This window comes from Oncorhynchus masou, chromosome 12 (assembly GCF_036934945.1).
Source record: "Oncorhynchus masou masou isolate Uvic2021 chromosome 12, UVic_Omas_1.1, whole genome shotgun sequence".
Classification (NCBI taxonomy): Eukaryota; Metazoa; Chordata; class Actinopteri; order Salmoniformes; family Salmonidae; genus Oncorhynchus; species Oncorhynchus masou.
In genome coordinates this window covers 90,151,071-90,176,493 of record NC_088223.1, presented here as the reverse complement: position 1 = coordinate 90,176,493, position 25,423 = coordinate 90,151,071, and the positions used below count along the sequence as shown (strand labels likewise).

Below are 25,423 nucleotides of genomic sequence, written 5' to 3'. Positions count from 1 at the left end.
ATCTAATACTACACATCCTGTCTAATACAACACATCCTATCTAATAATATATATCATGTCTAATACTACACATCCTATCTAATACTACACATCCTGTCTAATATTACACATCCTATCTAATAATATATATCTTATCTGATACTGCAAAACTTACAGAATCTCCAGTAGTCTACTGTATATCTCTTAAACAGCTTGTATAGAAATAGACTAAACAAATATGTTTATCTATTAAACAATGTAATGGAGGTAGTTGTGATCACAGAATTACATTTATATAATATTTCTCAGGCTCAAATTGTGCTCTACTTGTGCTGTTTCCAAAGGCAACTGTAGTATGTGATCTGATTCTCCTGTATCTACTACCCAAGAGGGAATTCTACAACAACATGAAATTCAAGGTCACTGAAACGATGGAGAAGGTGAGTTTACATCAAACTGCTGCGTAACATCCAGTTTAAACACCAGGTGGCAGCAAAGAGGCATTAAAAGAAAAAAATAATTAGTTGTGCAGAAAACTGGGCAGACAGATCCTCAACAGTACACATGATAATTTACCCAACAGTTCATGTGTTGTCTCTCTAAGAAATACATAATAATAGTAATTGGCTCCTCCTTTGGGGAAGGATACTGTATCCCACTTCGTTTCTAATACGTGCCACTGCATCCTGTATCAAAAGGTTGACTGGTCCTCATTTAAGCCCCGTGGATTTGTATTTATTTCATATGAACCTTTTATTTAACGAGGCAAGTCAGTTAAGAACAAATTCTTATTTACAATGAATACCGAAAGGCCACCTGTGGGGACCGGGGCTGGGATTCAAAATAAAATATAAATATGGGACCAAAATACACACCACGACAAGAGACGACACAACACTACATAAAGAGAGACCTAAGATAACAACATAGCAAGGCAGCAACACATGACAACACAGAATGGTAGCACCACAACATGACAACAACATGGTAGCACCACAACATGGCAGCAACATAATAACATAGTAGCAACACAGCATGACAACAACATGGCAGCAACACAACATGGTAGCAACACAACATGGTAATAACATGGTAGCAACACAACATGGTAGCAGCACAACACAGGGTACAAACATTATTGGGAACAGACAACAACACAAAGGGCAAGAAGGTAGAGACAACAATACATCACGCTAAGCAGCCACAACTGTCAGTAAGAGTGTCCATGATTGAGTCTTTGAATGAAGAGATAAAACTGTCCAGTTTGAGTGTTTGTTGCAGCTCGTTCCAGTCGCTAGCTGCAGCGAACTGAAAGAGGAGCAACCCAGGGATGTGTGTACTTTGGGGTCCTTTAACAGAATGTGACCGGCATCACATCACTATTCCCTTTTCGTTTACAAAGCTCTACTACACAAGCCTCCGACCTACCTAACTTCACTGTTGAAGTATAAAACCTGAGATACCAAACCCCTTCACAGGATTGGTTAATGCTTGAGGTTCCTTAGGTCTCCACCCGAATTAGATAAATCTGCCTTAGTTTTTAATGGCCCCCAATGTTTGAAATAACCTACAGAACTCCCTGTGTCTTGATTCCCTGGTCCCACTAGAGCAGTTTGGGAGTCCAATGTTGAATTTGTTAAATGAGAATTACAATTGTTTTGGTCAAATGTAAAAATGCATTGTGGTGTTTTTTTATTATTTTTTATTATTGTAACTTGTAGTTTATATCCATTTTTTAATCGGAAGGTTTGTGTTGAATTTGTTGTCCTCAGGACACCATTGAACATGAGACCCTGGTCTCAGTAGACTCCCCTGAAAATAAAAAACAACGATTTCATGGTCACTAATAGATGATCTATACATGCTCAAACTACTAGCAAACTATGGGGAAATCTCAATCGGATTGGCTCGATTCCTCCTTTTGAAAAAGGTCAAATGAAAGGAGGAGAGCAGAGGAGGCGAGGAGAGGAAACCATGGATACAAATGCACTTGTATGAAATGACACTCCTCCACTAGCGCGTCATTAGGCAAATGACGTTTACAGAGGACGAATTCCGAAATACATGTGGGTCATAGTTGAATTGTGGTGGCATTTGCGTCTTTTTTGCATGCAAGAACAACTATTTATAATTGATAAACAGTTATGCATCATACATATTTTTGTTTATATTGAACTGTGTATCAATAATGAAACTGTTTTATGCATTGTTTAAGGTAAATTTGCATGTCCCAGCAGTGACACCAGTAGGGTTGTGGTGACATGTTTTTCGAATTTAGAGATATCTTGAATGCGAGAAAGTAAACAAAAGTATTTAATATATTGTATAGAACAATAATACAATTCTATTAAAAAAACGTATTTTAACAATTCCATTTTTAAATTAATAAATAATTGTGTTTATTTCATGAAAATAACTAAAAATCTATATGCACGACCATTTACTTCCCTGAGCCTCCTTTTGTCATTGAAATGCTGTCTGATTGTGTGGAAGTGTTCACATCCTCTTGGGATGTCATAAATTTGAGGATTTAATTGATCATTTGTTGTATCTAAATACCGGGTGTCAATGGTGTTACTCAATTTAAAATGAAGGGAAATTAAATTGTGAGCGAAATGATTAATCATATCACTTTAGTAAATTATTTGTAAATGGTGACCTTAGATTTTGAGCATCTGTGGCCTTCATTTAAGAAAATACAAAATGACTCCAAAAAATGTGTCATTGGTGTTACCGTCCATGGTAATTTCTTCTCCCACTGGTGGCACAATGGTAACATAATGTTCATCTTTAAAGTCATTAAACTGCCATATAAGTTGATCTGGAAAGGGAGGATATATCCAAATACATTTAGATACATACAAATATAGAAAAAAATGCCATCGCAATTCAAGAACAACCCATGTGTAAAGTGTTAAAAAGAAATATAACTAGTTCCCACTGATACAACAGCTGATTCAAGGGGAGAGAAGAAGACTCCCTTCAACCATTAAGGTATTGACACTCTCCGACATAAGCATTTCACTGTTGCCGCTTACACACTTGCTGTGTCCTGTGCACGTGAATCTTCGATTTGATTTGATACATTTGGTGACCACTTTTCTGGCTCGGAGAGGAGGATGGAGGAGTAGAGGGGAGGACAGACTTTTTTTAACCCAATTGAGAATCTCCTGTCAACTGAAACGCTGTGGCTATGCAACCACTTGGACGTGGACATCACATGTTATTGGTCACATACACTTGGTTAGCAGATGTTATTGGTTACATACACACGGTTAGCAGATGTTATTGGTCACATTCACATGCAAATGTTATTGGTCACATACACATGGTTATGTTATTGGTCACATACATGCACATGGTTAGCAGATGTTATTGGTCACATATTTAACAGATGTTATTGGTCACATGCACATGGTTAGCAGATGTTATTGGTCACATGCACAGGGTTAGCAGATGTTATTGGTCACATGCACGGGGTTAGCAGATGTTATTGGTCACATGCACATGGTTAGCAGATGTTATTGGTCACATATTTAACAGATTTTATTGGTCACATGCACACGGTTAGCAGATGTTATTGGTCACATACAGGGTTAGCAGATGTTATTGGTCACATACACATGGTTAGCAGATGTTATTGGTCACATGCACATGGTTAGCAGATGTTATTGGTCACATATTTAACAGATGTTATTGGTCACATGCACATGGTTAGCAGATGTTATTGGTCACATTTAACAGATGTTATTGGTCACATACACATGGTTAGCAGATGTTATTGGTCACATACACACGGTTAGCAGATGTTATTGGTCACATACACACAGTTAGCAGATGTTATTGGTCACATACACACAGTTAGCAGATGTTATTGGTCACATACACATGGTTAGCAGATGTTATTGGTCACATACACACTTAACAGATGGTATTGGTCACATACACATGGTTGGCAGATGTTATTGGTCACATACACACAGTTAGCAGATGTTATTGGTCACATACACATGGTTAGCAGATGTTATTGGTCACATACACATGGTTGGCAGATGTTATTGGTCACATACACATATTTAGCAGATGTTATTGCGGGTGTAGCGAAATGCTTGTGTTCCGAGCTCCAACAGTTCATAGCTCTAACATTTCACAACAATACATACAAATATAAAAGTAAAATAATGGAATTATGAAATATATAAATATTAGGATGGGCAATGTCAGAGTGGCATTGACTAAAATACAGTATAATAGAATACAGTATATACATATGAGATGAGTAAAGCAGTATATAAACATTATTAAAATGACTAGTTATTAAATACTAGTAGAATAGATATACATATGTATAAAGCAGTATATAAACATATGAGATAAATACAGTAGTAAAGTATATACATATGTATATAAAAACATTATTAAAATGACTAGTTAGTAAATACAGTAGAATAGAATACAGTATATACATATGAGATGAGTAAAGCAGTATATAAACATTATTAAAATGACTAGTTAGTAAATACAGTAGAATAGAATACAGGATATACATATGAGATGAGTAAAGCAGTATGTAAATATTATTAAAATGACTAGTTATTAAATACTGTAGAATAGAATACAGTATATACATATGAGATGAGTAAAGCAGTATATAAACATTATTAAAATGACTAGTTAGTAAATACAGTAGAATAGAATACAGTATATACATATGAGATGAAAGTAAAGCAGTATATAAACATTATTAAAATGACTAGTTAGTAAATACAGTAGAATAGAATACAGTATATACATATGAGATGAGTAAAGCAGTATATAAACATTATTAAAATGACTAGTTAGTAAATACAGTAGAATAGAATACAGTATATACATATGAGATGAGTAAAGCAGTATATAAACATTATTAAAATGACTAGTTAGTAAATACAGTAGAATAGAATACAGTATATACATATGAGATGAGTAAAGCAGTATATAAACATTATTAAAATGACTAGTTAGTAAATACAGTAGAATAGAATACAGTATATACATATGAGATGAGTAAAGCAGTATGTAAACATTATTAAAATGACTAGTTAGTAAATACAGTAGAATAGAATCCAGTATATACATATGAGATGAGTAACGCAGTATATAAACATTATTAAAGTGACTGTCTCAGCCTCCAGTATTTATGCTGCAGTAGTTTATGTGTCGGGGGGTTGGGGTCAGTCTGTTATATCTGGAGTATTTCTCCTGTCAACAACTACTGTGCTTATTGTTATGTCACCATGCTGGTCATCTATGAACCTTTGAACATCTTGAAAGTAAAATAATGGAATTAAGGAATATATAAATATTAGGATTAGCAATGTCGGAGTGGCATTGACTTAATACAGTAGAATAGAATACAGTATATACATATGAGATGAGTAAAGCAGTATGTAAACATTATTAAAATGACTAGTGTTCCATTATTAAAGTGGCCAGTGATTCCATGTCTATGTATACAGGGCAGCAGTCTCTAAGGTGCAGGGTTGAGTAGCCGGGTGGTAGCCGTCGAGTGATGGCTGTTTAACATGAAGCTAGGGTTAGGATGGTGGTTGAGGGTTAGAGTTGAATTGGGATATGAATATGTACATGAAGCTAGGGTTAGGGTTGTGGTTGAGGCTAGGTTGAATCGGGTTGAATCGGGATGAGGACATGATGATGGAGTTCTGGGTTGAATCTGGGATGAGGACATGAAGATGGAGTTCTGGGTTGTGGTTGAGGGATGAGGACTAGGGAGTTGAATTGAGGCGGGATGAGGACATGATGATGGAGTTCTGGGTTAGGGTTGAGTCTAGGGTTAGGAATGAGCTGGGATATTGGGACATGAATCTGGGGTTGAAGTTAGGGGTTAGTTAGTTGACAATTGAACATCTATAAACCATCTATTGGGGACTATCCAGATAATATCCAAAGCAGTGTTTATTTTCCTCCTAGTTTTTAGCGAGAGCACGCCTTTGGGCAAATTCAAACTCCAACTGACGCTCTGTTGTTAAAGCGTAAAGAAGATATCCTTTTAGATCACTAGAACAAGACATGTACATCTCAATGTGTTTTGTCTGGTTAAATATAGGATAAAAACAATAGTTTGTAATATGATTTACCTTCAACTTTATTTCATACACTCAAACTCAACTCTTACAAAAGTAAATATGTTTAAAATACATTAGTTGAGAGCGTAATACTGGTTTCAGACAAGTGAAACAGAAGGTGGTCGGATAGAAAATGGATCGATAAAAGTCTGAGTCTGTCTTCCAGGAACCTTTGGATGAGTTCACGTCTGAAAAAGAAGTATCCAAGGTGAGTGTGTGTCTGTGTCATACACCAGTTATCACCTTCATAAACCGGTACTGTTTGTGGTTAAAGTGGGTGAAAGGCCAACACACACACACATACATATACACACATATACACATACACACACATACACATACACACACACATACACATACACACATATACACACACACACACACACACACATACACACACACACACACATACACATACACATACACACATACACATACACACATACACATACACATACACACACACACACACACACACACACACACACACACACACACACACATACACATACACATACACATACACACACATACACATACATACACATACACACATACACATACACACATACACATACACACATACACACATACACATACACACATATACACACACATACACATATACACATACACATACACACATACACATACACATACACACATACACACATACACACACACACACACATACACACACACATACACACATACACATACACACACACACATATACACACACATATACACACACACACACACACACACACACACACACACACACACACACACACACACACACACACACACACACACACACACACACAGATGTTGTGGTGTAGCATGTCATTGATGTCTTCTTGGCCACACAGAAGCATTCAGAAGAGTTCTAGTGCATCACGAGGCACCACTGTCAGAGACTTAGCCTCTACAGCAGCTGCCTGGATCAGCTCAGTCTCAAGGTTTGTGTTGACTGGTGTAGCTCCTCTGGTCTGTGTTGGAAAACAAACATCCTCTTTCCCTCCCTTCCTGAACTACAGTCTGATCTGACATGATTGGATCAGTGGACAACTATCAGTCTGGGTTCAGCCAATAGAAGGGGAGGATGAATGTATTCAAACATGGCCCAGAAGAAACACATTGGTGAACCACATAAGCATGTTTAACTATTGGTGGGGAATCGATTAAGAGGAGTTCAATACATTTTTTTAACATCTGACACAGTTTTTGCCTGGTGTGCACACTGTAATATACACCCCCCACCCCCACCCCCGTAGTCCTTTTGAACCACACAACGGGAGATATGGCGTGTTTTTTAAAGAGTCCCATTTGAACTTGGCCCGGGTTTGTGTTCCTCTCCTACAGAGTGATTCTGCAGAGGAGTCCTGACTGAGTAACAGCTGGCTGCGACTCCAACACACTGACTCCAGACTGCACTGAGACATCTTAAAGCATAAAACTAGTGTGATGGTTTTCTGCCTTGTGTCCACTCTCCAGCTCAATGATTCAACTGCTATTTAATTGCCTTCAAATCCTGTCAACAGATCTCAAACAATGCCCTTCCGCTCAATGATTCAACTGCTATTTATTGCCTTCAAATGTCAACAGACCTCAAACAATGCTCTCAATTTAGGAGATTTTTTATTTTACCTTTATTTAACTTGGCAAGTCAGTTAAGAACAAATTCTTATTTACAATGACAGCCTAGGAACCGTGGGTTAACTGCCTTGTTCTGCCTTGGGGCAGAACCACAGATTTTTTCCTTGTCAGCTCAGGGATTCGATCTAGCAACCTTTCGGTTAGTGGCCTCACTAGGCTACCTGCCGCCCTCTAACCACTAGGCTACCTGCCGCCCCTACACTCTAACCACTAGGCTACCTGCCGCCCCTACACTCTAACCACTAGGCTACCTGCCGCCCCTACACTCTAACCACTAGGCTACCTGCCGCCCCTACACCTCTAAACCACTAGGCTACCCAACTGGCTACCCCTACACTCTAACCACTAGACTACCTACCCCCTCTACACTCTAACCACTAGACTACCTACCCCCTCTACCACTCTAACCACTAGACTACCACTCTAACCACCTACCTGCCGCCCCTACACTCTAACCACTAGACTAACTACCCCCCCACTAGGCTACCTCTACTCTAACCACTAGACTACTCTAACCACTACACCACTACCTACCTCTAACCACTCTACCTACTCTAACCACTAGGCTACCTGCCGCCCCTACACTCTAACCACTAGACTACCTACCCCCTCTACACTCTAACCACTAGACTACCTACCCCCCACTCTACACTCCTAACCACTAGACTACCTACCGCCACTACACTCTAACCACTAGGCTACCTACCCCCTACCCTAACCACTACACTCTAACCACTAGACTACCTACCCCCCCTACACTCTAACCACTAGGCTACCTACCCCCTCTACACTCTAACCACTAGCCGAGATAGATAGTTTTGGAACATTCTTTCAGACAGCCACCCTCCTTTGTTTGTCTAATAATAATCAGGACAGTTTAATCATTGGAATGTGACACAAAACAAGGCATCGATGTGCTTCAGGAGCGCTGTTCCCTCAATGTGTCATAATTAGAACTATGTTTTAGTTTTACCTTTATTTAACTAGGCAAATCAGTGAAGAACAAATTCTTATTTTCAATGACGGCCTAGGAACAGTGGGTTAACTGCCTGTTCAGGGGCAGAACGACAGATTTGTACCTTGTCAGCTCAGGGGGTTTGAACTTGCAACCTTCCGGTTACTAGTCCAACGCTCTAACCGCTAGGCTACCCTGCCGGCTACTATGTGTTAGTTTGTGTTAGTTTAGGGTTGGTTCATTAACTGAACGAATCATGCGTTTTATAACACATTCGTTACCTTAAAGTACCCTGGTTTATAACACATTTTATAATATCTTTTATAACTGTTTATAACATTCGTTACCTTAAAGCTGCGGTTCACTCAGAAACATTCTCTATTTTCTATGGGGACACATTTCTACACAATTTGTCATGGGGTGCAGGGAAAATGTTGCCGTTTTAAAGGTAATTTTCTTGCAATTGTATACATTTTGCCATGTCTAATGTGTATATTTGAGTATATCATACATTACTACAAAATCTCTGGGCTAAAAAAAACGTTAGCTGACGTGGGCTAGTAGATCTGGACAGTTTCTGACTAGTTATAAATATCTCTCTAAGGTCTGTAATGACTGACAGGACAAGAGGAACTGATGATGTCCTACCCAATATAGAAGCTGCACCTTGTGTATTCCACTACTACAACTTTCAAGAGTAAGTTGAAAGTCGGTTTCCAACCTCTTCCATCAGCACAGCACACACCATGTTGTCTTCAAGAAGCAGAAGAATAGATGACTACTGACGCGGGGTATTCCACCTTCAAATACTGTAATAATGACATATTTTTGATCTTTAAATCTTTCTCATCAATCAACAAGTTTGTGAGTGATACGCAAATTCAATAAAACATTGTTGAAGGTTGTCCTCTTGCATATACTTTGACAGATTACTTACAAAAAAGACATGATTAAATTATTCTGATATTTTTAATTATTTGATTATGTCTTGGTGTACAAAAAACATGCAAAAAAACCCCATCTTATTTATATATTGGTACATATTTACACGGTAACAGTGGCATTCAGTACAGGTTTGACATGCTTTTCCCCATTTATACCTGGTTCTAACATGTATCCTTATCTTGTTTTGTTTACACTTGTAAGATCTGATCCCAATCAGATCACAATGCATATTTTTTCTACAACCTTCTAAAAATGTGGGCACAATCAGAATGTGGACAACATCAGGACGGACAACTGGCACGTTAGCACCGGGTATGAAAGAGGCTTCAGAAATATGCAGAACAGTACAGACATCAAATAAACCCATTGGACTAAATACAGGACAATCACATATGATAAATGACACCTTCAACACAGAGACCAGGACAATCACATATGATAAATGACAACTTCAACACAGAGACCAGGACAATCACATATGATAAATGACACCTTCAACACAGAGACCAGGACAATCACATATGATAAATGACACCTTCAACACAGAGACCAGGACAATCACATATGATAAATGACACCTTCAACACAGAGACCAGGACAATCACATATGATAAATGACACCTTCAACACAGAGACCAGGACAATCACATATGATAAATGACACCTTCAACACAGAGACCAGGACAATCACATATGATAAATGACACCTTCAACACAGAGACCAGGACAATCACATATGATAAATGACACCTTCAACACAGAGACCAGGACAATCACATATGATAAATGACACCTTCAACACAGAGACCAGGACAATCACATATGATAAATGACACCTTCAACACAGAGACCAGGACAATCACATATGATAAATGACACCTTCAACACAGAGACCAGGACAATCACATATGATAAATGACACCTTCAACACAGAGACCAGGACAATCACATATGATAAATGACACCTTCAACACAGAGACCAGGACAATCACATATGATAAATGACACCTTCAACACAGAGACCAGGACAATCACATATGATAAATGACACCTTCAACACAGAGACCAGGACAATCACATATGATAAATGACACCTTCAACACAGAGACCAGGACAATCACATATGATAAATGACACCTTCAACACAGAGACCAGGACAATCACATATGATAAATGACACCTTCAACACAGAGACCAGGACAATCACATATGATAAATGACACCTTCAACACAGAGACCAGGACAATCACATATGATAAATGACACCTTCAACACAGAGACCAGGACAATCACATATGATAAATGGTACCTTCAACACAGAGACCAGGACAATCACATATGATAAATTACACCTTCAACACAGAGACCAGGACAATCACATATGATAAATGGTACCTTCAACACAGAGACCAGGACAATCACATATGATAAATGGTACCTTCAACACAGAGACCAGGACAATCACATATGATAAATGGTACCTTCAACACAGAGACCAGGACAATCACATATGATAAATTACACCTTCAACACAGAGACCAGGACAATCACATATGATAAATGGTACCTTCAACACAGAGACCAGGACAATCACATATGATAAATGGCAGCGATGCAAAAAACAACGACCCTGTTGTTGTCACTATGTACACTCACGCACACAGCCCTCGATTAGCTTCACTTAATCTCAAATCATGTTAACAGGTGTAGCTGGAGTGACAGGCAGCAGTATAGGAAACAAAACATTCATATTAATTAGCATATAGACCGTGTCAATATCACCAAGCCCAACTCCCAAGGCAATGTACCTAATAGACTGAAGGAAAGAGCACCTGAGTGCATTTAGAATCAGGACACAACACTAAAGAGGGAATGGCAAGAACATTGCACTTCTGATACACATACCTGTACATACATACAGTACATACATACACCTACATACAGAGTACATACAGTACATACATACCTGTACATACATACAGTACATACACACACAGTACATGCATACAGTACATGCATACAGTACATACATACACACAACACATACAGTACATATATACAGTACATACATACCTGTACATAAACACAGTATATACATACAGTACATACATACAGTGCACACAGTACATACATACAGTACACACAGTACATACATACACACGGTACATACATACAGTACATACATACATACAGTACATACACACAGGACATACATACAATACATACATACACACAGTACATAGAGTACACACAGTACATACAGTACACACAGTACATACATACAGTACATACATACATACATACATACATACATACATACATACATACATACATACATACATACATGTGAATACACATTAGACACTGATAAAGGTTATTGTGCTCCACACAGACGACAAAAAATCATCTGTTTCTCTTTTCCTGCTTGTGCATCCCATCGTTCTTTTTAGCTGAAATGTCACATATGAGTGACTTCTCATCCTGGTGGCAGACACAGACTGACTCACAGACCAGGTGACTGTTAACTTTGTTCTGATCCCAACAGCCCTTCAGTTACACAGTTAACCCACAGACTGACAGTTAGTTAACCCACAGACTGACAGTTAAACCCACAGACTGACAGTTAACCCACAGACTGACATTAACCCACAGACAGTTAACCTGACACCCACAGACTGACAGTTAAACCCACAGACTGACAGTTACTGTTAACCCACAGACTGACAGTTAACCCACAGACTGACAGTTAGTTAACCCACAGACTGACAGTTAACCCACAGACTGACAGTTAGTTAACCCACAGACTGACAGTTAACCCACAGACTGACAGTTAGACTGACAGTTAACCCACAGACTGACAGTTAACCCACAGACTGACAGTTAACCCACAGACTGTTAGTTAACCCACAGACTGACAGTTAACCCACAGACTGTTAGTTAACCCACAGACTGACTGTTAGTTAACCCACAGACTGACAGTTAGTTAACCCACGGACTGACAATTAGTTAACCCACAGACTGTTAGTTAACCCACAGACTGACAGGTGACAAAGACAACCCCTTAAAAGCTCCATCGAATAACAACCACTTCCAGCGTAACATGAATATAGCGTTCAGCCCACAGGCAGCAGGAAGGAAAGTAGAAAAACAAGAAGCCATTACCGAAAACAAAGCAAGCTCTTCAGGTTGATTGAAACCCTTCACTTGGAATAGCATGCTATAGAAATCACAAAGAAAGAAGTATAATTGTAACGGCTGTTGGAAGGAGAGGACCAAAGCGCAGCGTGGTACGTGTTCATAATTTTATTAGTTGAACTGAACACTGAATAACAAAGAGAACAACCCAAACAGTTCTGTCTGGTGCAGACACAAAAACAGAAAGCAACTACCCACAAAAACCCAGTGGGAAAAAGCTACCTAAGTACGGTTCTCAATCAGAGAGAACGATAGACAGCTGCCTCTGATTGAGAACCACACCCGGCTAAAAAACAAAGAAATGCAAAACATAGAAAATGAACATAGAATGCTCACCCTAGTCACACCCTGGCCTAACCAAACAGAATAAAAGCCTCTGTATGGCCAGGGCGTGTACATAATTAAAGATGGCTGCCGTAAACACGTGAAACTGGAGGGCAACGAAGAAAAAACCCGGAGGGATAAAGAGAGGGTGTGAAGATGGCGTCACACCATGTGACCTGGCCAACAGGAAACGTTTCCTTCCACGACCATCCCTCTATCCATCCTCTCACTGCAGCACCTAACGGCACTACATACGTCCACCAGGGGTTAATATACTGTACATCCCTAATGGCACCTAGTCCATATATAGTGCACTACTATAGCACCCTAGTCCATATATAGTGCACTACTATAGCACCCTAGTCCATATATAGTGCACTACTATAGCACCCTAGTCCATATATAGTGCACTACTATAGCACCCTAGTCCATATATAGTGCACTACTATAGCACCCTAGTCCATATATAGTGCACTACTATAGCACCCTAGTTCATATATAGTGCACTACTATAGCACCCTAGTCCATATATAGTGCACTACTATAGCACCCTAGTCCATATATAGTGCACTACTATGGCACCCTATTCCCTATTTAGTGCACTACTTTTGATCAGGGCCCATAGGGACGCAGCCTTAGGCCATATAATTCATCCGATGGCTGTCGACAATGCAGCATTTAAAGATAATTTATGATTGAGCCGGTATCTGTAGTGTGAATACAATCTCTGCAATCGGGGAACATAACAAGAAGTCCCGCTATGATATTACTTATCCCAGACAACCCTGTAGCTGGCTGAGGACAGGAACATGACTTATCCCAGACAACTCCGTAGTCTACGTGCACTGATCCCAGACAGGAACATTACTTATCCCAGACAACCCTGTAGCTACAGCTGACAGGAACATGACTTATCCCAGACAACCCTGTAGCTACAGCTGAGGACAGGAACATGACTTATCCCAGACAACCCTGTAGCTACAGCTGAGGACAGGAACATGACTTATCCCAGACAACCCTGTAGCTACAGCTGAGGACAGGAACATTACTTATCCCAGACAACTCCTGCTACGGCATTAACCCAACATTACTTATCCCAGACAACCCTGTAGCTACAGCTGACGACAGGAACATTACTTATCCCAGACAACCCTGTACACGGCTGACGACAGGAACATTACTTATCCCAGACAACCCTGTAGCTTGAGGACAGGAACATTACTTATCCCAGACAACCCTGTAGCAGGACATTACTTATCCCAGAAGCTACAGCTGACAGGAACATTACTTATCCCAGACAACCCTGTAGCTACAGCTGAGGACAGGAACATTACTTATCCCAGACAACCCTGTAGCTACGGCTGAGGACAGGAACATTACTTATCCCAGACAACCCTGTAGCTACAGCTGAGGACAGGAACATGACTTATCCCAGACAACCCTGTAGCTACAGCTGAGGACAGGAACATGACTTATCCCAGACAACCCGTAGCTACAGCTGAGGACAGGAACATTACTTATCCCAGACAACCCTGTAGCTACAGCTGAGGACAGGAACATTACTTATCCCAGACAACCCCAGACAACCCTGTAGCTACTGCTGACGCTTCCAGCTGTAGGACAGGAACATTACTTATCCCAGACAACAACCCTGTAGCAACCCTACAGCTGAGGACAGGAACATTACTTATCCCAGACAACCCTGTAGCTACAGCTGAGGACAGGAACATTACTTATCCCAGACAACCCTGTAGCTACGGCTGACGACAGGAACATTACTTATCCCAGACAACCCTGTAGCTACAGCTGAGGACAGGAACATGACTTATCCCAGACAACCCTGTAGCTACAGCTGAGGACAGGAACATGACTTATCCCAGACAACCCTGTAGCTACAGCTGAGGACAGGAACATGACTTATCCCAGACAACCCTGTAGCTACGGCTGAGGACAGGAACATTACTTATCCCAGACAACCCTGTAGCTACAGCTGAGGACAGGAACATGACTTATCCCAGACAACCCCGTAGCTACGGCTGAGGACAGGAGTATTACTTATCCCAGACAAACCTGTAGCTACAGCTGAGGACAGGAACATTACTTATCCCAGACAAACCTGTAGCTACAGCTGAGGACAGGAACATTACTTATCCCAGACAACTCCTGTAGCTACACAGGACAGGAACATTACTTATCCCAGACAACCCTGTAGCTACAGCTGAGGACAGGAACATTACTTATCCCAGAAAACCCTGTAGCTACGGCTGAGGACAGGAACATTACTTATCCCAGACAACCCTGTAGCTACGGCTGACGACAGGAACATTACTTATCCCAGACAACCCTGTAGCTACGGCTGACACAGGAACATTACTTATCCCAGACAACCTTGAAGCTACAGCTGAGGACAGGAACATTACTTATCCCAGACAACCCTGTAGCTACAGCTGAGGACAGGAACATTACTTATCCCAGACAACCCTGTAGCTACGGCTGAGGACAGGAACATTACTTATCCCAGACAACCCTGTAGCTACAGCTGAGGACAGGAACATGACTTATCCCAGACAACCCTGTAGCTACAGCTGAGGACAGGAACATTACTTATCCCAGACAACTCCGTAGCTACGGCTGAGGACAGGAACATTACTTATCCCAGACAACCCTGTAGCTACAGCTGAGGACAGGAACATTACTTATCCCAGAAAACCCTGTAGCTACGGCTGAGGACAGGAACATTACTTATCCCAGACAACCCTGTAGCTACGGCTGAGGACAGGAACATTACTTATCCCAGACAACCCTGTAGCTACATGACGACAGGAACATTACTTATCCCAGACAACCTTGAAGCTACAGCTGAGGACAGGAACATTACTTATCCCAGACAACCCTGTAGCTACAGCTGAGGACAGGAACATTACTTATCCCAGACAACCCTGTAGCTACGGCTGACGACAGGAACATTACTTATCCCAGACAACCCTGTAGCTACAGCTGAGGACAGGGAACATGACTTATCCCAGACAACCCTGTAGCTACAGCTGAGGACAGGAACATGACTTATCCCAGACAACCCTGTAGCTACAGCTGAGGACAGGAACATGACTTATCCCAGACAACCCGTAGCTACGGCTGAGGACAGGAACATTACTTATCCCAGACAACCCTGTAGCTACAGCTGAGGACAGGAACATGACTTATCCCAGACAACCCTGTAGCTACAGCTGAGGACAGGAACATGACTTATCCCAGACAACCCTGTAGCTACAGCTGAGGACAGGAACATGACTTATCCCAGACAACCCTGTAGCTACAGCTGAGGACAGGAACATTACTTATCCCAGACAACCCTGTAGCTACGGCTGAGGACAGGAACATTACTTATCCCAGACAACCCTGTAGCTACAGCTGAGGACAGGAACATTACTTATCCCAGACAACCCTGTAGCTACAGCTGAGGACAGGAACATGACTTATCCCAGACAACCCTGTAGCTACAGCTGAGGACAGGAACATTACTTATCCCAGACAACCCTGTAGCTACAGCTGAGGACAGGAACATTACTTATCCCAGACAACCTTGAAGCTACAGCTGAGGACAGGAACATTACTTATCCCAGACAACCCTGTAGCTACAGCTGAGGACAGGAACATATACTTATCCCAGACAACCCTGTAGCTACAGGCTGAGGACAGGAACATTACTTATCCCAGACAACCCTGTAGCTACAGCTGAGGACAGGAACATGACTTATCCCAGACAACCCTGTAGCTACAGCTGAGGACAGGAACATTACTTATCCCAGACAACCCGTAGCTACAGCTGAGGACAGGAACATTACTTATCCCAGACAACCCTGTAGCTACAGCTGAGGACAGGAACATTACTTATCCCAGAAAACCCTGAGCTACTCTGCCATCAGGAACATTACTTATCCCAGACAACCCTGTAGCTACGGCTGACGACAGGAACATTACTTATCCCAGACAACCCTGTAGCTACAGCTGAAATCGACAGGAACATTACTTATCCCAGACAACCTTGAAGCTACAGCTGAGGACAGGAACATTACTTATCCCAGACAACCCTGTAGCTACAGCTGAGGACAGGAACATTACTTATCCCAGACAACCCTGTAGCTACAGCTGAGGACAGGAACATTACTTATCCCAGACAACCCTGTAGCTACGGCTGAACAGGAACATTACTTATCCCAGACAACCCTGTAGCTACAGCTGAGGACAGGGAACATGACTTATCCCAGACAACCCTGTAGCTACAGCTGAGGACAGGAACATGACTTATCCCAGACAACCCTGTAGCTACAGCTGAGGACAGGAACATGACTTATCCCAGACAACTCCGTAGCTACGGCTGAGGACAGGAACATTACTTATCCCAGACAACCCTGTAGCTACAGCTGAGGACAGGGAACATGACTTATCCCAGACAACCCTGAAGCTACAGCTGACGACAGGAACAAGTAGAAGAAGTTCCGCTATGACCACTGCAGTCATCAAACGGACAATATAGGTGGAATCATATTTCACAGGCTCTGACGCCGGCAGTATGTTGCAGGGGTTACAGTCCATTACGGTTTTACAAAGGAAGACCCAGCGTGATCTACCCAGCGATGCCTCTCTACAAGACCAACTCAGTGCATTTTATGAACGCTTCAACAATAACAACACTTGTGCAACTTATTTTTTATTTGTTTAACTAGGCAAGTCAGTTAAGAACAAATTCTTATTTTCAATGACGGCCTAGGAACAGTGGGTTAACTGCCTGTTCAGGAGCAGAACGACAGATTTGTACCTTGTCAGCTCGGGGATTCGAACTTGCAACCTTTTGATTACTAGTCCAACGCTCTAACCACTAGGCTACCCTGCCGCCCCATGCAGTGTTTAACATGAATGTGGTCACCGCGAACATTGCCTTTAAAAAGGTGCATAGCCTAAAAGAGGCGATCGGATTGAATCTCTGCCTGAGAGGCTTAAATCAGAGGCTCAATTCAGAAGTGCTATTGACCCTTAATTTATACGCTGCCCTCTCCTATCAGTCCTCAATGGAGCGTTTTGCACAATAGAATTGCATCAAATCTGAAGAGATGTAGGGATTGTGTTGTTGTGAATATAGAGATGTTGTTGCTAGTGGTGTTCCTAGTCACCATATTGTAATGGTCCCTGGCAGAGCCGTGAAAGTGACAACACCCTTCCAGAGAGAGAGAGAGAGAGAGAGAGAGACAGCCAGCCAGCCAGCCAGACAGACAGACAGACAGACAGACAGTAGAGATTCCAGTAGTCTTAAGTTTACCGGTGAACAACCCATGAGTACGGTCTCCTGCTGTCGGAGTTCTCTGTGTTTCTTTGGGTAATTACACACAATGACGGAGTGAGGTGAGATCAGGGAAGGATGAAGAGGAGGGACAGGAACATAAGAGTGGAGTGCATTATATATTTAATGGGAGAGAGGCAATGTACAGATGGGGGTTTAAAGGGGAAGGGCATATAGTTCTTAAAGGGGGAGGAGGTGGCTCAGACGCCTGTGTGGAGCTAAGCTGGGCTGTGCTGACTGGAGAAGAGGGTTCATCTTCATTCAGGTCTTCTAGCTCTCCTTCCCTACTGCCCTCTCCACTGCTGCCCTTCCTGAGAGAGAGAGAGAGAGAGAAAGAGAGAGAGAGAGAGAGGTGGAGAGAGAAAGGCAGTGAGAGGAAGAGAGGGAGAGAGAGAGAGAGAAGAAAGAGAAAGAAAGAGAGAAGAAAAAGAAAGAAGAGCGAGAGAGAGAGAGAATGAGAAAGAAAGAGAGCGAGAGAGAGAGAGAGAGAGAGAGAGAGAGAGAGAGAGAGGTGGAGAGAGAAAGAGAGAGAAGAAAGAGGGAGAGAGAGAGAGAAGGAGAAAGAAAGAGAGAGAAAAAGAGAGAGAATGAGACAGAAAGAGAGAGACAGAGAGAGAGAGAGAAATTAGTCAAAGTCTACAGTCAAGTGTCTTATCATACACGTGGAGAGAAACGGTAGCCACCTAATGTCATCACAATGAGGAAGTGAAGAAACACCACAAAGAAAGACAACATACAGCAACGGTGACAACAACACGTGGTGTGTAACTTAGGGAGATGAGAGATGGAGACCATTGAGTGACAGTTTGGGGGGAAAACATTTTCCCCATGAAGGAACCCCAATGGGTGAGGGGTGGTTCCAAGTGTTGGACCAGAGACCACACAAATTTACCTTAGAGAGGGGTGGAGTTTTAAAGAGTGGCGGAACGGCCACACATCCCTGCAGCAGATAAAGCAGGGGAGAAAATGGACACAGGGTCAGAGGTCAGAGACTGAGGTCAGGAGGTCAGAGGGTGATGGAGCAGCCATTGAGCCCAGAGTCAGTTGACCCTAGACACAGGGTCAGGTCAGCTTCATTGTTCTTCCCTAACGGTTAGGGATTGTGAAGGGCAAGCTGTTAATCCTAGATCTGTGCCTGGAAGAGTCCATTTTGTTATCCAGTGTCAGGTCAATAAATCACTCAAATGTATTTTATAAAGCCCTTTTTTACATCAGCAGTGGTCACAAAGTGCTTTACAGATCTGCAGCCTAAAACCGTTCTGAAATGTATTTAACCTTTATTTAACTAGGCAAGTCAGTTAAGAACAAATTCTTATTTACAATGACGGCTTCCCCATCCTAAACCCGGACGACTGGGCCAATTGTTTGCTGCCCTATGGGATTCCCAATCACAGTCACGGTCGATGTGATGCAGCCTGGATTCATCAGCAGGTGCTGCAGTACTGCCTCTTGCACTGAGATGTGTCTTCGACCAGTGCACCACTCGGGTTCTTACAAACCTTTCCCAACGATGCAGAGTAAAAATAAATCCCCAACATAGTAACTAACACGTGTACAGTACAGGAAGGCAGGGTCATGTGACTAGACATCAGTGTAGATAATAATAAGGTATTAGAGGTAGATATGTACATGAAGGCAGGGTAAAGTGATTAGGCATCAGGATTAGAGATATGTACATGAAGTAAAGTGACTAGCACCATCAGGATAGATAATAATAAGGTATTACAAACCTTTCCATGAAGGCAGAGTAAAGTGATTAGGCATCATAAATAATAATAAGGTATTTGAGGTAGATATATACATGTGACTAGGCATGGATAGATAATAATAAGGTATTAGAGGTAGATATGTACATGAAGGCAGGGTAAAGTGACTAGGCATCAGGATAGATAATAATAAGGTATTTGAGGTAGATATGTACATGAAGGCAGGGTAAAGTAGGCATCAGGATAGATAATAATAAGGTATTTGAGGTAGATATGTACAGTGACTAGGCATCAGGATAGATAATAATAAGGTATTAGGTAGTAAAGTGATATTAGATAATAATAAGGTATTTGAGGTAGATATGTACATGAAGGCAGGTAAAAGTGACTAGGCATCAGGATAGATAATAATAAGGTATTTGAGGTAGATATGTACATGAAGGCAGGGTAAAGTGACTAGGCATCAGGATAGATAATAATAAGGTATTTGAGGTAGATATGTACATGAAGGCAGGGTAAAGTGACTAGGCATCAGGATAGATAATAATAAGGTATTTGAGGTAGATATGTACATGAAGGCAGGGTAAAGTGACTCAGGGTAAAGTGACATCAGGATAGATAATAATAAGGTATTTGAGGTAGATATGTACATGAAGGCAGGGTAAAGTGACTAGGCATCAGGATAGATAATAATAGGAGTAAAATAAAGACCATAGTGAGGCACAGTGCCAGCTGTCAGAGTCAGATACATTCTGATTTCTGAGAACAGTCCCATAACCTTGGTGCCATACAACTTCATCAACGACTTGGCAAACTAGCTAGCTACCGTTCAAACAGGCTGCTAGCTGGAGCAGGTTTGCCACAGTAGTCAGACTGTCATAGCTACTGAGTGCGGAGTGATTTTCATAACTAGTGTTAGGTGGATCAGACTTTTAGAGATGAGTTCCACGACCTACAAGACAGATCGGTTGAGGGACGAGTGTCGCGTAAGAGTGACGCCATCTGACGTGAGGCAATGCTTAAATGGCAAAATAATCAAATATCACAATTTAATAGATTTATATAGTTACACATTTCAAATATGGACTGTCCAGAGATATTTTACCCATGATCTTGATAATTGTATTTTAAAGACAGTTGAATTTAATGGATTAAATCAACTGGAAAGGCATAAAATATTATGAGTAGGCTACATTGTTCTGAGAATATGAAATATAATTATTCATATCACTGAAGAAGAGAGGGTAATGTATAACGTTTACATTATGTCACGATATGTTATTGTTAGCCATCAGGGATCCTCTGGGAGGAGAAGAGACACAATCTGGTACCAGTCACCATAACAGCCTTGAGTTGGGGAGGAGTGAGCACTTTGGGGTAGAGGTCAGGTCAGATGAAGTGAGGAGGAACAGATATCACTCAGGTTCTGTCTGGCAACAGAGATGCGCTGACTATTCAGATGTGTAGGAGGAGACTCGGCATAGTAAAATATCAGTGCTAGTGTGAATATGTTGTCGTCTGATGCAACTGTATTGACCCAATGGACGAATGAACTTGATTTAAGCTTCCATAGTGTTCGTCGAGTTGTTACTCTGAAAATTAGAATCACCATCAACATGTTTATTTTCTGTTCATACGTCTCGGGCACATTTCCACCGTAGATCTGATGTGGTAAACAAGGAAAAACTTGATTGTTAATTGTCAAATAGATAAAACACCCCTTAGCCTGCTCATGAAGTAGAACTAAATCACCCATTAGTCTGCTCATTAAGTAGAACTAAATCACCTTAGTCTGCTCATGAAGTAGAACTAAATCACCCTTAGTCTGCTCATAAAAGTAGAACTAAATCACCCTTAGTCTGCTCATAAAGTAGAACTAAATCAACTTTAGTCTGCTCATGAAGTAGAACTAAATCACCCTTAGTCTGCTCATGAAGTAGACCTGAATCACCCTTAGTCTGCTCATAAAGTAGAACTAAATCAACCTTAGTCTGCTCATGAATTAGAACTAAATCACCCTGTAGTCTGCTCATAAAGTAGGTCTAAATCACCCCTTAGTCTGCTCATGAAGTAGAACTAAATCACCCTTAGTCTGCTCATCAAGTAGAACTAAACATCCCCTAATCTGCTCATGAGTCTGCTCATCTGCTCATAAAGTAGAACTAAATCACCCTTAGTCTGCTCATAAAGTAGGTCTAAATCACCCCTTAGTCTGCTCATAAAGCAGAACTAAATCACCCTTAGTCTGCTCATCAATTAGAACTAAATCAACCTTAGTCTGCTCATAAAGTAGGTCTAAATCAATGTAGAACTAAATCACCCCTTAGTCTGCTCATGAAGTAGAACTAAATCGCCCCTTAGTCTGCTCATCAAGTAGACCTAAATCACCCCTTAGTCTGCTCATAAAGCAGAACTAAATCACCCCTTAGTCTGCTCATCAAGTAGAACTAAATCAACCTTAGTCTGCTCATAATGTAGAACTAAATCACCCTTAGTCTGGTCATAAAGTAGAACTAAATCACCGCTTAGTTTGTTCATAAAGTAGGCCTAAATCACCCCTTAGTCTGTTCATATAGTAGGCCTAAATCACCCCTTAGTCTGCTCATCAAGTAGAACTAAATCACCCTTAGTCTGCTCATAAAGTAGGACTAAATCACCCTTAGTTTGCTCATAAAGTAGAACTAAATCACCCTTAGTTTGTTCATAAAGTAGGCCTAAATCACCCCTTAGTCTGCTCATAAGTGGAACTAAATCACCCTTAGTCTGCTCATCAAGTAGAACTAAATCACCCTTAGTCTGCTCATAAAGTAGGACTAAATCACCCTTAGTTTGCTCATAAAGTAGAACTAAATCCCCATAGTCTGCTCAGAGAACTAAATCGCCCTTAGTCTGCTCATCAAGTGGAACTAAATCACCCTTAGTCTGCTCATAAAGTAGAACTAAATCACCCCTAGTCTGCTCATAAAGTAGAACTAAATCACCTTTAGTCTGCTCATAAAGTAGGACTAAATCACCCTTAGTCTGCTCATGAAGTAGAATTAAATTGTTGTAATGTGTAATAATGTGTAATAATGGAGTTGTGAGTCAGAAAGCAGGAAGCAGGTGAACCGTTTAATAAAACAACAAAACCAGGAACGAGACAATTTCATGCGGCTTCACGCCGGTACACAAGAATACTACCAACTGGTGAGTGAACATAATAGAGGGACATATAAAGGGGAGGAAATGATGAAGGTAATAAAGTCCAGGTGTGAATCATAATGATTAGCAGGTGTGTGTAATGATGAGTGCCAGGTGTGTGTAATGATGAGTACCAGGTGTGCGTAATGATGAGTGCCAGGTGTGCGTAATGATGAGTACCAGGTGTGCGTAATGATGAGTGCCAGGTGTGCGTAATGATGAGTACCAGGTGTGTGTAATGATGAGTGCCAGCTGTGCGTAATGATGAGTACCATGTGTGTGTAATGATGAGTACCAGGTGTGCGTAATGATGAGTACCAGGTGTGCGTAATGATGAGTACCAGCTGTCCTTAATGATGAGTACCAGGTGTGCGTAATGATGAGTGCTAGCTGTGTGTAATGATGAGTACCAGGTGTGCGTAATGATGAGTACCAGGTGTGCATAATGATGAGTGCCAGGTGTGCGTAATGATGAGTACCAGGTGTGCGTAATGATGAGTGCCAGGTGTGCGTAATGATGAATCCCAGGACCGGTGGTAAGTATTTGGAGAGGAGGAGCAGGAGAAGACACGATGACAATACCAACCAGAGTACAAAGTAGTCTTGAAAAATGTTGGCCGCGATCAAGACTAAAAGATGACCTCCTCATCCGCTTTAGGGAGTGATAAATCGCTGGCCAATGATGGTTGCAATTGAGTTCAGATATGTGGGTGATTTCAGAGCCTATTGATGGTTTAACAAGAGATCACGTGCCGATACTCTGGTATGACTTTCAATGGTTACAATTTGCCCAATGTATTTCAAAGGTTAACAATTCAAAATTCAAAAAGGCACTCACACATTTAAGCTGTCTTTGTTGCTAAATTACAAAAAACTCTGAGGAAGGCCTTGAGGCCAATACATGAAGCTTAATAAAGAACAGCGATACTATCAAGAGCAGCGATACTATCAAGAGCAGTGATACTATCAAGAGCAGTGATACTATCAAGAGCAGCGATACTATCAAGAGCAGCGATACTATCAAGAGCAGTGATACTATCAAGAGCAGTGATACTATCAAGAGCAGTGATACTATCAAGAGCAGTGATACTATCAAGAGCAGCAATGCTATCAAGAGCAGCGATACTATCAAGAGCAGCGATACTATCAAGAGCAGCGACACTATCAAGAGCGATATACTATCAAGAGCAGCGATACTATCAAGAGCAGCGATACTATCAAGAGCAGCGATACTATCAAGAGCAGTGATACTATCAAGAGCAGCGATACTAACAAGAGCAGCGATACTATCAAGAGCAGCGATACTATCAAGAGCAGCGATACTATCAAGAGCAGCGATACTATCAAGAGCAGTGATACTATCAAGAGCAGTGATACTATCAAGAGCAGTGATACTATCAAGAGCAGCGATACTATCAAGAGCAGCGATACTATCAAGAGCAGTGATACTATCAAGAGCAGTGACACTATCAAGAGCAATGATACTATCAAGAGCAGTGATACTATGAAGAGCAGTGATACTATCAAGAGCAGCGATACTATCAAGAGCAGCGATACTATCAAGAGCAGTGATACTATCAAGAGCAGTGATACTATCAAGAGCAGCGATACTATCAAGAGCAGCGTGCAGGTTTCTTATTTATTCTCTAAGGTTCACTGTTCCAAAGGGTTCACTGTTCCAAAGGGATAGTAAATATATACAACATAACAAAAAACATAACAAAAAACATCACAGGTCCATACTTGCAAACTCTTGATTAAACTGGAGCTAGCAGATAGCAGGGTGAAGCCACAGGGTTAAACCTTCAGTATAGAGCACACAGGTCAGGGGCATCTGAGGTTAAACTGTGGTAGTTCCATATCATTATGTCTGTCGCTTATTCACTGACAGAGAGGGAATTAGATGGAAAACAGAGAAAAAGACAGATATTTCGATGGAAAACAGAGAGCAAGACAAGAGAGAATTAGATGGAAAACAGAGAGAAAGACAAGAGAGAATTAGATGGTAAACAGAGAG

The 25,423-nt window shown here is 41.3% G+C and overlaps 2 long non-coding RNA genes across 2 annotated transcripts in view; one reads left to right on the top strand and one right to left on the bottom strand.

The window, feature by feature from the left end:
• Positions 1–371: 371 nt before the first annotated feature.
• LOC135551038 (uncharacterized) lies at positions 372–7,822 on the top strand. Its single transcript, XR_010457168.1, has 3 exons — positions 372–419; positions 6,271–6,312; positions 7,470–7,822. It is a non-coding gene; the product is annotated as an uncharacterized LOC135551038 (long non-coding RNA).
• Positions 7,823–17,860: 10,038 nt separating this feature from the next.
• The window catches only part of LOC135551039 (uncharacterized), a 12,563-nt gene continuing 5,000 nt past the window's right edge, over positions 17,861–25,423 (bottom strand). The window contains exon 4 of the long non-coding RNA XR_010457169.1: positions 17,861–18,831. This is a non-coding gene — a long non-coding RNA (uncharacterized LOC135551039). The remainder of the gene's footprint in view (positions 18,832–25,423) is intronic.